Below are 16,994 nucleotides of genomic sequence, written 5' to 3'. Positions count from 1 at the left end.
ACCACCCCCAAACAGCAGGGAACGTCCACTTTGCTGCACTCGCTGGATAGCGTGTCTAAGGCGTTCAGCCCGACCAGGTTGCCTCCATACTCGTCTAGGGGACTGATGACCACAGATGTTAAGTCCCATAGTGCTCAGAGCCATTTGAACTATTTTTGATAGTCAAACGACGGTATGCTTGTACAGTCCTCCTGTGTGAACGATTTCTTAAATGTGAAATTTAAAACTCTAGTTTTCTTTTGCTACCTTCTATTGACACACCAGACTGCTCAGCTGGACAGAAGTCAGACCCGCTTAGTGATTTTACGTAGTGCATGGTTTTTCTCGGGTTCTCGGCAAAATCTTTTGCTAAGGTACGACGGTGATAGTTGTTGTATGCTTCGCACATCGATCTGTGTAGAGATGCACGAATCTCTGCTAAATTTTGCCTGTCGTCATTTGCGGGTTCTCTTTTGAAACGAGAGTGCAATAGTTTTTGGTTCCTCAGCATTTTCCGATATTTGTTATTAGTTCGCGGTGGGTGTTTTCCAGCGTTAATCCATATACTCGGCTTTCTCCAAAGTGCAATTAACTATCTGATTTTAGTTTGCCCATAATTCCTCTACGTCCATCATACTGCAACTAAAAGATCTCATTTCATTGTCTAACATATGCTAGGAACTGCTTATCTGCTCTTTCCTGTAAAATTACTGTCCTTGCCTTCTTGAATTATTTATTAACTTTAGTAACTCATTTCTATCATAACATCATGATCACTCATCCCTGCCTCTATTCTGATAGCTTCGGTAAGGTCGGCCCCGTTTGTAGTTAAAAGATCTAAAATATTTCCATTGCGTATGGGCTCTCGAACTGACTGCTTAAGTCAATTTTTGGAAAACGTGTTCAAAAGTGCTTCACAAGACTGTCGGTCCATACTGCCTGCAGTGAATCCATAGACGTCCCATTCTATACTTGGTAGGTTAAAGTCGCCTCCGAATTATACTGCATGATCTACTATTCAGTGTAAACTTTCTTTGAATGAATCGAAAACTGCTGCAGCGGAATCGGATGGCCGGTAGAAACATCCAACAATTAACTTGCTTTCACCTAGACCTGTTACACGAGTCCAGATAAGCTCACAGTCACATTCCAATTCGACCTCAACAGAGACAATATTTTTGTCGAGTGCAGTGAACACTCCCTCTTCTGTAGCGTCTAATCTGTGTTTCCTATGTACGTTCCACGGCTTGTTAAATATTTCAGAGCTTTCTACCTCAGCTCTCGGTCCCGAGAATAATCTGAGCGCGAGAACATTCTTTAAGGGCAGTAAGTTTAGGAACACTGTAACGAGTACTTCGACAATTTACTGTTACAATTTTGGCAGTCGAAGTGTGTTTACTCTGAACGCGGTCTGTTTTTGCTACCTGCATGTCGACTGACGAGAGTTGATCAGAGTACCTCAAGCTACTGCCTACCCCAAAAAATCCCCATGTACAGTCCAGTTGCTTCCTCTGTATAGTGCAACCCGTGACCTATAAAGCCGGCCGCTGTGGCCGAGCGGTTCTAGGCGCTTCAGTCCGGAACCGCGCTGCTGCTACGGTCGCAGGTTCGAATCCTGCCTCGGGCGTGGATTTGTGTGACGTCCTTAGGTTAGTTAGGTTTAAGTAGTTCTAAGTCTAGGGGACTGATGACCTCTAATGTTAAGTCCCATAGTGCTCAGAGCCATTCAACTTTGCCCTGTCAAGGGGAGTCCACCCGATATTGGAGCTCCAGAAATCTGCAGCCAAGTCTCTCACAGAGTTGATGAAGCCTTTGGTTGAGGCCCTCCACTCTGCTCCAATCCGAAGGACCTCGATCAACTTTGGGAACAATGATGCAAATTCCGAGCTTTGCTTGCACCCAGTGAGGCCAGCAGCCTTCATCACCTCCGCCAGCCGTCTGTATGAACTGAGGATAGAACCCAAGTAACAGGTGTCATATGTGTCGACATGAAACACAACTTGCAGACGACTGCATACTGCGTGGTCGGTATACACAGGCAACGCCTCCACATCTCGGATGAACCCCCCCCCCCCCCCCCCCCAGTAGACATACTGAGTGCACACTGGTTCATTTTATGGCCCGGAAAGCTGTTTTCCTTCGGGAATCCTTAAGGTACCAAACATTGGAGAGCCTGGTAACTAACAAACCCCTCTCGCTGTGTGCCTGCTTGCACGCTGCTGAAGGAGCGGCCACCTGTGCACTCACAGGTTGAATAGGTGAGGCCAGATGGCCAGCCTCCACAATGACTCTCCGCCTCGAGGAACACGAATACGTTACCACGAGCCACTCATCCTGTGGGAGCCCATGGGCGAAACAAACGACACCTGAGGTATCCCACTACACCTATTATTAGAGAGGTTAGACCGCGTCAAGCGACCAGTGCCCCTACTGGAAGGGTAGTGAGATACAAGTTGGTCACAAGAGCTAACTGGCTGACACTCGCAGACACCAGCTTGTCAGGCTCTGCAGTGACTGCAGTTGTCCCGGTCAAGAACATCTACGGTCAATTTCTAAACGTTGTAATAAAATTTTAATTTAATGGTCGCAAATAAAACGCTTAAATAAAGTGATAAACAAAGAAAAAATACTATTTCTTAGAATCTTTTAATACACAGAATTATTCATAGATACTAAGGGTTTCAGAAACGACTGAGCGAAAACTAGGAGACACACAGAAGACAGACATATATCAGTGGATAAAGCTTGGCTTCAAGCTCTTAACTCACATTATAGGTGCTCAAAAGCATTCGACGAAATTTGTACGTGATCCGAAGTTTATGCTTTTCTAGCCCTCTCGTTTCACGTCCTCCTGTGGCGTGATCACAGAGGGGTGCGGTATTGACACATGCGAGAATAAAATGGTAAATGTTCCCTCTAAGACCAGCCAACTTTACTGATAATTTTAAAAATGTAGGTTGAGACGCCTGCAAGTAGATAACCCTCTGAGATCCCTGCAATCCCAGTCGCCTGCCTGCTGGAGCCTCGGACTACTTTACAGGTTGTCTCTGCTGATTGCAGCTCCGGATCACGTTGAGGTTTCGTTGAATGGTTTTTAAGTGTCCCTAGTGGCTACAGCCTGCACACAAGAGCAAAAATGCAGTCGCTCTGTGCTCTGAGGAGGTGTGACCACGTTTAATGGGAGTGCAGCCCCACAGCGTCTTAAGAGAAGGGCTGGGGTGTCCGGGGGTGTCAAGACGCCGTCCTGTTGCTCATCGCACTCCGAACTGTAGTTTCCGACCGCGAAATGTGTGGAAATCAACGTCCTAAGGAAAGGAGAGGTTTGAGTGACGCCCTTTATGCCGTCCCATGCGGCCTTTTCGTACCGATTCTGAGCGGCGGTGCGTTTCGGCCGCTCGTAAGAAAATCGGGTGATTACAGCGCTGGACATCGTGGTTCTGAACTCCATCCCAGAGACGTCAAAAGAAGGGGTGAAAAGTGGGACTGTGACGACCTTCCTATCGTGTGACGCGTCCACGGTGGAGTTGGGCAGAATTGTGGTGAAATTTGGTGCCAATGTGACGTCATTAACTCACATTACAGAAACTCTGTGCTGTGGCCTTTGTTCCCCATTTGTCGACACCTTCCTGTTTGAAACGTCGTCGAGCCCGAGCTGGCGTCGCAGCTCTCCACGCGTTTGCACCATTACAGAGGAAATTGCAGTTAAATCAATACCATTAGCTGCTGACGGGTGTTGATATACATCAACGGGGACAGTTGAAAATGTATGCGCCGACCGGGACTCGAACCCGGGATCACCTGCTTCACCACTGCCACCGAGGCACCGAGGTCTCAGAGGATAGTGTGACTCCACGGACTTGTCGCTGGCACGCTCCCCGTGAGACCCACATTCTCAGCTTATAGTCCACACACTACATTCGTAGTGCCCCTCCCATTATACAAATGCCATGTAAGCAAGAGATCCAAGGTTCGAGTCCAGGTCGGGACACACATTTTCAACTGTCCCTGTTGATATGTATCAACGCCTGTCAGCAGCTAATGGTATTGATTTAATTGTAATTTCATTCTAGAGAGCTGCACGGTCACCAACGGCATCTGTTCTTCCGGACATGTCCGAAAGAACGGATGCCATCTCTATATCGTTTAAGGCTAACTGGCTGATGACCTTCTTCAGTGCGGATGCACACGAATTGCCTGAACTCTTACGGGACTCGGTGGATTGTCTGCCGCGAGTAGTGGGTATAATGGCAGGAGCACTACGAATGTGGTGTGTGGACTGTAAGCAGAGAATGTGGGTCTCACGGTGAGCGTGCCGGCGATAAATCCCTGCAGTCGCACTATCCTCGGTGCCCTCGGTGGCTCAGATGGACAGAGCGTCTGCCATGTAAGAAGGAGATCCCGGGTTCGAGTCCCGGTCGGGGCACACATTCCCAACTGTCTCCGTTGATGTATATCAACGCCTGTCGGCAGCTAATGGAATTGATTTAATTGTAATTTCATTCTAGAGAGCTGCACGGTCACCAATGGCATCTGTTTTTTCGGACATGTCCGAAAGAACAGATGCCATCTTCATATTACAGAGGAAGGTTGTATGCACCTTTGAGCCAAATGAGAAAGTTATGCGTCGCAACAAGACGTAATTATGTGGTTTCGAGAAAGTGGTTATTTACTTTTGTTGCGCAGTTTATTACGAATAAAATAATTTTGGGTGTTATACCGCGTCGTTATAAAACTCTAAAGTCACTAAACTGCCAACGTTTCGACAGACTTGCTGCGGGGCGATTAACTACTGGACAGGACGAATGTCTTCCCCTATATGTAGTTTTTGCATCACGTAACAATTTTTTGATAGTTGTTTTCTTAACATATTGATGTTGGAAACAAAAGCAGAGGTCATCAAACGGACAGATTAACATAGTTGAGAGTATTCCTTATCTTTTCTTTCCCTAATTTATTACTGAAAAAAAAGCTTCAACATAAATATGAACACATTGCAGATTTAAGGATCAATTTTAAACAATTGCGGGAATTATCCAAGAGAAAAATTCTACTAAAAGATGTCAAAATTTCGAGCAGCTCTTGGGTGCCATTGCTTTATTTATTCCTGAGCTAATGCTCATTTTATTAAATTATGGAAACCAGGTTTAGTCTATCAATGCAAACTCGGGTAACATCACATAACGTGAGCACTATTTTTTGAAACAGCCCACTTGGGGAGCTGTTTACTGTTTCGTTTGCACACTCGGCGACAGCACAAGTAGAAACATACGAAATTTATTCAGTACACATATTTTAGAACCCATTAATTGAATGTAAATATATGAAACTACAACCCGCAACTTTTTTGAATAGTTATTTGTTATTCCATGAACCGGTTTTCTAACCTTCTCAGGTACATCTTCAGATGGTTTTCAGCACTATTTCTAGCATAGTGCTGGGTGCTGGCTTGCGACAGTGTGGGTGGCTTGTAACAAGCAACAGTTGTATAGCACAAGCTGGATGCTGACCAGGTTTCGCTATCACTGTGTAAATGCATACAGATTGTGTAAAAGTGTGTGACTTGGCCATCAAAGTGGAAGCAGACAGATGGACACTTAACAGAAAAAAGCCGCCCACACTGTCGCAAGCCAGCACTCAGCATTGCGTTAGAAATAGTGGTGTAAATTCCAGAAAACCATCTGAAGGCGAACCTGAAAAGGTTCGAAAATCAGTTCATGGAATAATAAATAACTGTTCAAAAAAGTGACTGGTTGCAATTTTATGTATTTACTTACGGGTAGAAACATTGCCCACCGCGAGGCCGTATACAGTCTGGTGGCGTTGCAGGCACGTGAAGCGGTAGAGAAAGTATACAAGAGGAGCAAAAAAAGGATGGGATGCCATTATAGTGGCACGTGCCACAAATGGGTAAATCTATTGATGTCAACAGCTTTGACAAGAAGCAGAATGACAGTCAAACCACAAGACTCCACGCCTCGCAGCAGTACGTGGAGGTTGCATGACAGCTCCGTAAAATAGGATAAGCGGCGATCTGTAGCAGATCTGGCGACAGAATACAATACTGTTGCAGGGACAAGGGTTTCGAAACACACCGTTTTGCGCACACTTTTAAAAATGGGGCTCCGCAGCAGTCGACTGTTACGTGTGCCGACGTTGACCCAACGACAATGTCAGTTAAGATTGCAAAAGAAGTGGAGTCATCGAGATTGGACCGTGGGTTAATGGAAACGTGTCACCTGGTCGTATGACGCGTTTGTTGCACTATGCCGATGATCATGTTCGCGAATGAGTGCTCGAAACAAGATCCATGCCAAACACATAGGTTGTTGGGGGCAGTATATTCTATGAGGGACATTCATCTGAGACTTCTATGAGGGACATTCATCTGAGACCTGTGGTAAGAATAGAAGGCACTATGGGACCTGTGGACTATGTGAGCATTATTGTTGACCACCTGATTCCCTTCACGCTTACAGTCGTCTGGCAGGATAACGGTCCACTTAAAAATATCGGAATCGTGCTGCAGTGGTTTCAGGAGCATGATAATGTACTCACGTTCGCGTGTTATTCACCAAATTCATCTGATCTGAACCGGATGGAACACGACTGGGACGCTACCGTGCGCCAGTTCCGCGCCAGCAAACTCTTAATTTACGGAAACCGAGAGACCTGTGTGTAGACATCGCGTTCCACATACTTCCGGAAAGCTACCAAGCATCTGTCGAATCCATGCCATGCAGAATCGCTGCTGAATTGTGTTCCGAAAGTGGACCAGCACGATACGATGTCTTGTCTTACTTTATTTTTCTGAGGCCAAGAGAGATTATTTTTGATTGGTATTTTACGACAGGTAAGTACAAATCATGACCGATCATCATTACGCAAGAGCTTCCTTGTTTTTCGAAACCGGAGAATGTCAGATGGTTCGTACAACAACATAACCTTTATGTCATGTCCGCTTCCTCGTTCAAATGGCAGTGAGCTTCCGTCTGTCCTAGTGATGTGGCAGTCAACGCGGGGTTAGTGTTCAGTTTTAAAAAAACGGAAAACTAAACTCACTTACTGACCCATAAAAATCTTAATTTGCAAGAAAAACAATATTTACTTTGTTATTTTCTTGTTATTGTTCTGCTTGCTGCAATACTGTTGTCAGAGTCTGAGCAACAGCATGCTTCCTTTCCCACTGGCAGGTCAGTTAGCGGCATTAACCCAGTTAGATGTGAGGTCAAATGGCGAATTGCTCACAGTCAACAACGGCAGCTGGTACGCAGGCATTTGCTTGGAGGGCAGTGCTATCTCACATGCAGTGATGTTACCTAGCTCAGAGGTAAACCTGATTTTATCAGGTACCCTACACCTAACAGGTGGAGTAAGACGATTGTGATGACATCTGGGCGTGGGTCAGAGAAATTCATCCTCGTTTCCGATTGTGTCGTAGTTTAAATTTAACTTTCTAGCTGCAGGTAGAAAATTGACAGAGCGACATATGTACCATTCATATGAGTCACCTCATGTTTGCCCCTCTTGGATTTCGTGCACGAACCGACTTCTCGATTGTTGTTGTTGTTGTGGTCTTCAGTCCTGAGACTGGTTTGATGGAGCTCTCCATGCTACACTATTCTGCGCAAGCTTCTTCATCTCCCAGTACCTACTGCTACCTACATCCTTGTGAATCTGCTTAGTGTATTCATCTCTTGGTCTCCCTCTACGATTTTTACCCTCCACGCTGCCCTCCAATACTAAACTGGTGATCGCTTGATGCCTCAGAACATGTCCTACCAAGCGATCCCTTGTTCTAGTCAAGTTGCTAATTATTATATCCCATAAATGTTCGATGGGATTCGTATCGGGCGATCTGGGTGGTCAAATCATTCGCTCGAATTTTCCAGAATGTTCTTCAAACTTATCGCGAACAGTTGTGGGCCGATGGTCCGATAGCATGGCGCATTGCCATCCACAAAAATTCCTTCGCTATTTGGGAACATGAAGTCCAAGAAGGGCTGCAAACGATCTCCAAGTAGCCGAACATAACCATTGCCAGTCAATGATCGGTTCAGTTGGACCAGTCCATGTAAACACAGCCCACTCCATTATGGAGCCACCACCAACTTGCTCAGTGTCTTGTTGACAACTTGGATCAGTGGCTTCGTGGGGTCTGCACGCAAACGTCGGTGCTCTCGGTCGTTAAGTCAAGGCTATCGACCACTGTGTTGTCAGTGGTGTGAGGAAAAGCAAAATTTGGTAATCTAGACACAGTGTTGACACTGTGGATCTTGAAATATAGAATTACCTAACGATTTCTGAAATGGAATGCTCCATGCGTCTAGCTCCAACTATCATTCCGCGTTCAGTGTCTGTTAATTGCCGTGGTGCGGCCATAATGGCGCCGGAAACCTTTTGACACGAGTCACCTGAGAACAACTGACTGCTTCGCCAATGCACTGCCCCTTCATACCTTGTGTACGTGATACAACCGGAATCTGTATATGTGCATATCACTATTCCATGATTTTTGTCACCTCAGTCTATACATATTCGTTATATATATTCAATCGCTTTTTTCTTACTCCTATATATCTAATATCCAGATGCATTTCGCCTTTTTAAAGTCTTATTCAGAGTACTTTTTCTGGAATAACAAACGGTTTCGTTTTTAATATGACTTTTTGTTGAATGATTCAAATCTAAAAATACCATAAGTAGAATTAAAATGGAGATGCCTTACAAAAGGCAAAACGAGACTGGAGATTACATATAGTGCAGCGAGAAAAAGGCGTCTCAATATTTACAACTTATATTTATCAGAAGAGTTTATGTTGATAAGAACGACGACAACGGCAATAATTCTTCGTTGCATGCAAAACTTAAATTTTTTATAAAGAAATTTGTCTGAACTACAGCAGTGGGAGAGTAATTTGTTCTAACCTCACAACCGTCCTTGTTTGCTCATCTGCCCAAAGGTTTAAAGTTTGAAGATTTAGCATATGTCTCAGATTTATGATCAATTTACGATCTTTTATCTGCGAAAGATCGCGAAAAACTGCTAGAGTTTTTGATAACGTACTCATTCATCTGAGAATAACAGTAATTAGCAAATTTCTATCTTATCATATCGTCCGTTGATCGCGGTACTTAGGGAGTCACTCTATCACCATGAAGAACGTGATTAAAATTCTGATTTAAATCGATAAATGCAGCCACTAGGCGCTACTGGTTTTTACACGCTAGAAACTGAGAAATGCACACTTCGAACTCATTCGTGAAGACTGGAACACGATGGCACAAGGACAATGGGAGACGAAATTAAATGCCTACATCCTAAGAAGTTGCATTTTTCTCATTCATTTGTGACTAAATTTTGATAGAGAAGTACAGCACGCTGAATGATACAACTGAGTCGGTGTCCTTTCTTTAGAGAATTTGCAAAGAATAACAACCCACTTTCGGAAGATGAGGCAACTGAGGAATCTAGAAAGAAACAACAATATTTCCATTCCCTGGACTGAGAGGTGATGTACGAAGTCTATTCAAAAAAATTCCGGAACTTTGTCCATAAAATTTTTCTACGCCTACCTTTTACTTATTATGCATACTCTCCTTCAAAATACTCTCCTCCACTATTGATACACCGCTACCAACGCCGTTTCCATTTCCGGAAGCAGTCCTGGTGCGCCTCTTGCTGGATCGCGCGAAGCGCGTCTGCGAATTTTCTCTTATCGCGTCCATAATTGCCAATCTTCGTCCTTTCCACGGGGTTTCCAACTTTTGAAATAAAAAAAGCCGACAGGGGCCATGTCTGGAGAGTATGGAGGACGAGGCAGCACAGTGATTTCGTGCAACAGTCACGCACCAACAGGGATGGATGTGCGGGTGCGTTATAGTGATGTAAGAGCCATGAATTATCTCGCCACATTTCAGGCCGTTTCCTTCTCACATTTCCTCGCAGGCGTTGCAACACGTCCCGATAGTACCATCGATTAACAGTTTGTCCCTGTGACACGAATTCATTATGAACTAATCCTTCAAAGTCAAAGAAAACTGTCAGCGTGGCTTTGACATTTGACCTGACCTGACTAGTTTTTTTGGTCATGGAGAACCTTTCCCGATCCATTGAGACTGAACCTTCGTCTCAACATCATAACCGTACCGATTAAAGCTGTGTGCCGGACCGAGACTCGAACTCGGGACCTTTGCCTTTTGCGGGCAAGTGCTCTACCAACTGAGCTACCCAAGCACGACTCACGCCCCGTCCTCACAGCTTTACTTCCGCCGTACCTCGTCTTCTACCTTCCAAACTTTACAGAAGCTCTCCTGCGAACCCTGCAGAGCTAGCACTCCTGAAAGAAAGGATATTGCGGAGACATGGCTTAGCCACAGCCTGGGGGATGTTTCCAGAATGAGATTTTCACTCTGCAGCTGAGTGGTAGGAGACGAGTTACAGGCGGAAGTAAAGCTGTGAGGACGGGACGTGAGTCGTGCTTGGGTAGCTCAGTTGGTAGAGCGCTTGCCCCCGAAAGGCAAAGGTCTCGAGTTCGAGTCTCAGTCTGGCACACAGTTTTAATCTGCAAGGAAGTTTCATATCAGCGCACACTCCGCTGCAGAGTGAAGATCTCATCATAACCGTAGTCCCACGTTGCATCACCAGTTTTGATTCTCTTAAGGAAGATCTCGTTCTCATTTGCGCGATCCAAAAGCTCTTCACAGATTGAGAGGCAAAGGTCTTTCTGGTCTTGACTTAAGAGCTAGGGGACGAACTTGGCGGCAACACGATGCGTTCCAAGCTGCTGTGTCTGGATTTCATAATATGATCCAACTGAAATGTTAAATTCTTCTGCAATCTCTCGGACAGACAGTCTTCGATTGGCGTGCACAATTTCGTTGATGTTCCTTACATGAGCGTCGCCAGTAGACGTCGAAGGGCGTCCCAAACGAGAACTTTTAACTTCCCTCTGGCCATTTTTAAACCGTGTGAACCATTCGTAACACCAAGTAAGGCTTAAGCACTCATACCGTAGGCTTCCTGCATCATTTGGTGTGTCTTTGTAAAGGTTTTCGTGAGTTTCACGCAAAATTTAATGCAGACGCGTTGCTCCTTTAACTCTGCCATCTCGAAATTCGCAAACTGTGGGTCACAACGTTCTACTCAATAGAGCACCATTGGTGCGAAATTACGAATGTGCCGGAACTTTTTGTATAGACCTCTCATTGGGTCTAACACTACTCCCGTAACTTGGAGGTCTCGAATTCCAATACTCAATGAGATGCATCGCTGTTCCCGACATAGACCAGGAGGAGTGCTAGCCAGCTCGTGTGGTGTGGCACGTACAGCGGTAGTCTCGGAGGGATGGAATTGAGATCGGTAGGCCCATTTCGTAACAACTGCACATTCTGTGTACAGCCAACACGTGTGTGGCTATCAGGCGGGTTCTTACGCTTCGAGAGGTGAATGCTGTTCTGCTTCCTCATCTCAGCGACAGCAAGATAGCATCAAAATACAGAGAACAGAGAATAAATCTTTCACCCCGTAGTGGAGTGTGTGTTGGGTTTTAACTACACCTAGATGGCAGAATAGAATTTACGTGTTCATCACAAACGGCGTAAGCGAGACTTCATTTTTTATGACTGTATATAGGCATTATAAGGGTGTATCATAAGTAATAGAACTGACACGGTTAAAAGTATGCGATGGCAACAGCAAAAGCGCTGCAATGATCATGGGTCCACAAAAGAGCCGTTTGCGAGATGATTACAAATCCATCGCCTGTGAAGTCACTGCAACGTAGAGGATATTATACGTCATCGTCTAATATGCAGTGAGAAGCCCGAAATTTGGCAGCGGAAGAGACAAAAACTTGCAATCAAAACGCGTACTTCGCCATGCATGTATAGTTGGGAACACGTTTTACCCCCGGACAAGTCCATTGAACCAAGAATGAAAAACAACACGTTTCCCTGGCTCCTAACCAGTTATGCCTAAAACTCCGTTAGCAAGAAAACCGAAATCAGTTTCCAAGATTATTGGTATTATCTGACAGTGGAGTACAGTAGACTGCTACATTGCATGAAATACAAAGAAAAACTTTGCCCGAATTTCAACCGCGTTATTATCATAGCGACCCATGTTACAGCACAAAAGTTCTGGTTAAAGAAATTATTTAATTTTGCAGTCGCATGTTGCTCTTTACACACTATAAAATCACCACTCTTAGAAAGAAGTTTTTAAAAGTTTTTCTTACTCTCGAAAAAGAAGAGTTTCACGTTTCTGCTTTCCTTGATGAAGAGCAGATGCACAATACCGAGAAGCCAGGATGTATTTGTTCATGCGGCTCGCCATTGATTTCATGGCGATCCGCCTCTCACCGTTTGTTCTTTTAATATTTTTAATCGTCTTTCATTTCCTCCCGAAAAGGATAGGGCGGACCGTAGTAGAACTTAGTTCTTTTGAGTTATATTTCGATAGAAATAATTTCAAGTTATTGGTAAATCATGAATGAAAATGCGGTAGCATCTTTTGGTCAACTTTCATATGTGAACAAACTTTTTCCATAATGAACAAGAACAAATGAAAAAGTAGGAACCGATTGATGAACGACAATTTGGAGTCAATTTTGCGCTTCTCTACACAAAATTTGAGCCAAACATCACGTCTGAAATTAAATTCTGCAAATGCCTCCGTACAAATTTTGTTGTAATTACATTTGTTAAATAAGATGAATGTTTTTGAAACAGTTTATGTGAACTAATTACACACACACGCCCAGTTTGTAGGCAACAGCACAAGCAAATCTGCATACCAAAAAATGGCTCTGAGCACTATGGGACTTAACATCTGAGGTCATCGGTCCCTAGAACTTAGAACTACTTCAAACCTAACTAACCTATGGACATCACACACATCCATGCCCGAGGCAGGATTCGAACCTGCGACCGTAGCGGTCGCGCGATTCCGGACTGAAGCGCCTAGAACCGTCGGCCACACAGACCGGCTGTTTGTATACCATTGGTCTACGGATTATAAGATCGCGTCTCATTGTCCTGAGTCAAAATTGTTAGTACGAATTTTTTGTTAACGTTCAGTTTCACACACAGTAAAAACTTCAGTCTGAAAGTTTATTTAGTTTACCAGCAACACACAAGGCCAACTTTTCTCTTGTATTTGTTGCATATGCTCTCCATCTAGTGGTAGTAATCACTTGCCGTCAGTAATAAACTTTAATGGTAACTACTTCAGTAATAAACTTTAATAGTAACTACTTTTTCAGTCTGTAAAATTGACCTAGGTTCTAAGGCCTATTTCAGTGGATGAGGGAATATTTTTAGCTAATGAAATTCGAGCCTGGGTACAATGTCTTGGACCTTGCGAAGGTAACACTCTTTAAACATACAGCAGACTGACATTTTTTAGCCAACAGCCTTTATTAACAGCTATTATAATTGAAAGGATTCTTAAGAATATGGTTTTTTTCCGCCACAACTTACAGAAATGAAAGTATACTTTGGATGACAGTAACAATGAAAACCAAAATGAAGAACTGACTTGGATCTTGAATTTCGATACCCAATGGCGGACACCAAGTGAAACATAAAAAAAGATTGTTAGAAATAAGCAGAATCAAACACCCCGTGAGTAATTATTTTTTTGGTTCAGTAAAAAACGTGGATATACCGGGGCGTACAGTTATTTGAACATTAGTTAAGTATTGTAAATAATTTGCCACTTTAAAAACAGGAGTGTTAATTTTTATTGCAGTCTGTTTAATTAGGCCCCAAACTTGGTTTAGGGCAGGTCTGGCCAATATTTGAGAGCTCAAAGGGAGTGCAGCGGAGTCTGCTGAGTGTTCCTGCTTACCCAAACACTGCGCTATCCCGAGAAGGCTGTAGGCCGAAGGCAGCACACGCGGGACATTTAGGACCACGCGTATGCAACACAATGCGACTATTTCTAAGAGGCAAATATCGCAGTATACTTCTATAAGCAGGATTTTATCACTAATGTTTATTTACAACTTTTTGTTTTTCTACCGAAACTACACTACTGGCCAATAAAATTGCTACACCAAGAAGAAATGCAGATGATAAACGGCTATTCATTGGACAAATATATTATACTAGAACTAACATGTGATTACATTTTCACGCAATTTGGGTGCATAGATCCTGAGAAATCAGTACCCATAACAACCACCTCTGGCCGTAATAACGGCCTTGATAGCCTGGGCATTGAGTCAAACGGAGCTTGGATGGCGTGTACATGTACAGCTGCCCATGCAGCTTCAACACGATACCACGGTTCATCAAGAGTAGTGACTGACGTATTGTGACGAACCGGTTGCTCGGCCACCATTGACCAGACGTTGTCAGTTGGTGAGATATCTGGAGAATGTGCTGGCTAGGGTAGCAGTCGAACATTTTCTGTATTCAGAAAGGCCCGTACAGGACCTGCAGCATGTGGTCGTGCTGAAATGTAAGGATTCGCAGGGATCGAATGAAGGGTAGAGCCACGGGTCGTAACTCATCCGAAATGTAACGTCCACTGTTCAAAGTATCGTCAATGCGAACAAGAGGTGACCGAGACGTGTAACCAATGGCACCCCATACCATCACGCCGGGTGATATACTAGTATGGCGATGTCGAATACACACTTCCAATGTGCGTTCACCGCGATGTCGCCAAACACGGATGCGACCATCATGATGCTGTAAACAGAACCTGGATTCATCCGAAAAAATGACGTTTTGCCATTCGTGAACACAGGTTCGTCGTTGAGTATACCATCGCAGGCGCTCCTGTCTGTGATGCTGATAGTCCATGCTGCTGCAAACGTCGTCGAACTGTTAGTGCATATGGTTGTTGTCTTGCAAACGTCCCCATCTGTTGACTCAGAGATCGAGACGTGGCTGCACGATCCGTTACTGCCATGCGGATAAGATGACTGTCATCTCGACTGTTAGTGATACGAGGCCGTTGGGATCTAGTACGGCGTTTCGTATTACCCTCCTGAATCCACAGATTCCATATTCTGCTAACAGTCAGTGGATCATAACCAACGCGAGCAGCAATGTCGCGATTTGATAAACCGCAATCGCGATGGACTACAATCCGACCTTTATCAAAGTCGGAAACGTATTGGTACACATTTCTCCTCCTTACAAGAGGCATCACAACAACGTTTCACCAGGCAACGCCGGTCAACTGCTGTTTGTGTATGAGAAATCGGTTGGAAACGTTCCTCATGTTAGCACGTTGTAGGTGTCGCCCCCGGCGCCAACATTGTGTGAATGCTCTGAAAAGCTAATCATTTGCACATCACAGCATCTTCTTCCTGTCTGTTAAATTTCGCGTCTGTAGCACGTCATCTTCGTGGTGAAGCAATTTTAATGGCCAGTAGTGTATAACTTTTATTACTTAAATAAATACATTTGACAGTGCTTCGGCCGGCCAGTGTGGCCGTGCGGTTCTAGGCGCTTCAGTCTGGAACTGCGTGACCGCTACGGTCGCAGGTTCGAATCCTGCCTCGGGCATGGATGTGTGTGATGTCCTTAGGTTAGTTAGGTTTAATTAGTTCTAAGTTCTAGGCGACTGATGACCTCAGAAGTTAAGTCGCATAGTGCTCAGAGCCATTTGATTTTGACAGTGCTTAAAAGGTAAGTGGAACTACGAAAAGCTTCACATATCGACATTTAACATTGAGTTGTGATGTTTATAAATTTATGCACATTTCGAGTTTAGAATGCGTAATGTATCTGGAACTGTGGTCTGTGATAGTCAATCACATAGGGTTTGACAAATTAAAGTCTGTTAAACGCCAAAGTTGGCGGGACTTTGTCAGTTGCATAATATAAGAGAAAATGATCACACGGCACGTGTTGAATCTAACACTGGAGAAACTTTAGTGGATCGTCCGTGCAGTGTACAATTTTGTTCTTGGCATGGCATTTCATCAAAGTATTGTAAATTCCTGGGTTGATCTAACATGTCGTTGAAATGGTTACTACAAAGTACGCCTTTCAGGTCAAGTTGGAAGTAATGAGAAACATCAGCAGCCAAAAACGAGAACGGCTGACAAATAAAGAGAAATCAGTCTTCAGTCGTGTAGTGTCTTGGAATTTCTATGAGAACTTATGATGGAATGCTTCACTTACGGAAACGTAGCCAATCACGTCTGCTCCATAAATGTCTCCCTTGAGTTCAGGGAAATGTTCCATGTTATGAACCCGATTTTTAAACAGGATCAGTTTTTGTCTGATAGCATCAATCTTGTCCACCACATCTATTGCCAAATGATTCTCCCCTTGCATTAAGACGCTTACTGAATTCAAATAATTGATGCCGACTATGAAATATTTTATCACTAGTCTGTTTACCATTAATTCAGTTTTTTACCCTAATTGCCACCTTCAGTTCAGCCAGAATTCATTGTCGTTCATCAGAACACAAATGTATCATTGTGTTTGTGGCTGATACTGTAATGACGTTCCAACAAGTGTTTCTGAAGCTCCTAATAGTGCGATGGCATATTAAGCACTTTGCAGGGCATGCAGTTTCCATTCGGCATTGAACGATGCGGCTTCTCCACTTTTTTTTTATTTTATATATTTTATTTAACGCAAGCAGTACTGTCAACAAACTGCCTGGCGTCTGACAAGGCGACTGCTCTGCATTGGGGGCGCCCGGCTGCAGCCTTCGTTTTCCTCTCCCTCGTCGCCCACAACGACCACGCAACCGCTGCATTCAGAGCGTTAGGCAGGAGCGCGTCCGGAGCGCTGTACATATTTACTTTTCAGCATAGTCACCCTGGCGACAAACACTCTTCTCCCAACGCTCTAGTTTGTTGTTACCGGCACTATAGAATGTTTGACTTTGTTGACGGAGCCACAACCTCACCCCTGCTTGCACCGCTTCATCACTATCAAAGAGAAGTCCTCGAAGGTGTTCTTTAAGTTTCAGTAACAGACGAAAATCGGATGGAACCAGGTCGGGACTATATGGAGAATGATCGATGACAGTGAACCCA

The 16,994-nt window shown here is 44.2% G+C and overlaps 1 protein-coding gene and 1 non-coding gene across 3 annotated transcripts in view; both read right to left on the bottom strand.

The window, feature by feature from the left end:
* The window catches only part of LOC124775036 (probable multidrug resistance-associated protein lethal(2)03659), a 294,648-nt gene that overhangs the window by 259,866 nt on the left and 17,788 nt on the right, over window positions 1-16,994 (bottom strand). The gene's annotated exons all lie outside the window — the stretch shown is intronic.
* Window positions 10,140-10,214, bottom strand: Trnal-caa. The gene has a single exon. It is a non-coding gene; the product is annotated as a tRNA-Leu (tRNA).

Source organism: Schistocerca piceifrons, chromosome 2 (assembly GCF_021461385.2).
Source record: "Schistocerca piceifrons isolate TAMUIC-IGC-003096 chromosome 2, iqSchPice1.1, whole genome shotgun sequence".
In the NCBI taxonomy this organism is placed as follows: Eukaryota; Metazoa; Arthropoda; class Insecta; order Orthoptera; family Acrididae; genus Schistocerca; species Schistocerca piceifrons.
Note: the sequence above shows the minus strand (reverse complement) of the source record. Positions and strands in the feature narration are given on the sequence as shown.